The following is a 435-nucleotide window of genomic DNA, read 5'->3' on the forward strand; positions in this document are numbered from 1 at the left end:
TGGAATATTATTCAGTGCTAAATGAAATGAATAATAAGCCAGGAAAAGACATGGAGGAACCTGAAATGTGTATTCTAAGTGAAAGAAGCCAATCTGAAAAGGCTCTATACTGTATAACTCCAACTTGATGACATTCTGGAAAAGGCAGAACTCTGGAGACAGTAGAAAGATCAGGGAGGGTTAAAGGGGAGAGAACGATGAATAGCCAGAACACAGAGGATTTTGGCGGGGTGGTAGAACTACTCTGCCTGATACTATAGTAGTGGGTATACGTCACGACACTTTTGTCCAAACCCACAGAACGTACAACACCAAGAGTGAATCCTAATGTAAACTATGGGCTTTGATGATAATGTGGTGTCATGTAGGTTCATCAGTTGGAACAAACATACCACTCTGGTGGAAGATGTTGATAATGGGGGAGGCTCTGCATGT

The sequence above is a fragment of the Bison bison genome, unplaced genomic scaffold (genome assembly GCF_000754665.1).
Source record: "Bison bison bison isolate TAMUID 2011002044 unplaced genomic scaffold, Bison_UMD1.0 scf7180017864177, whole genome shotgun sequence".
In the NCBI taxonomy this organism is placed as follows: Eukaryota; Metazoa; Chordata; class Mammalia; order Artiodactyla; family Bovidae; genus Bison; species Bison bison.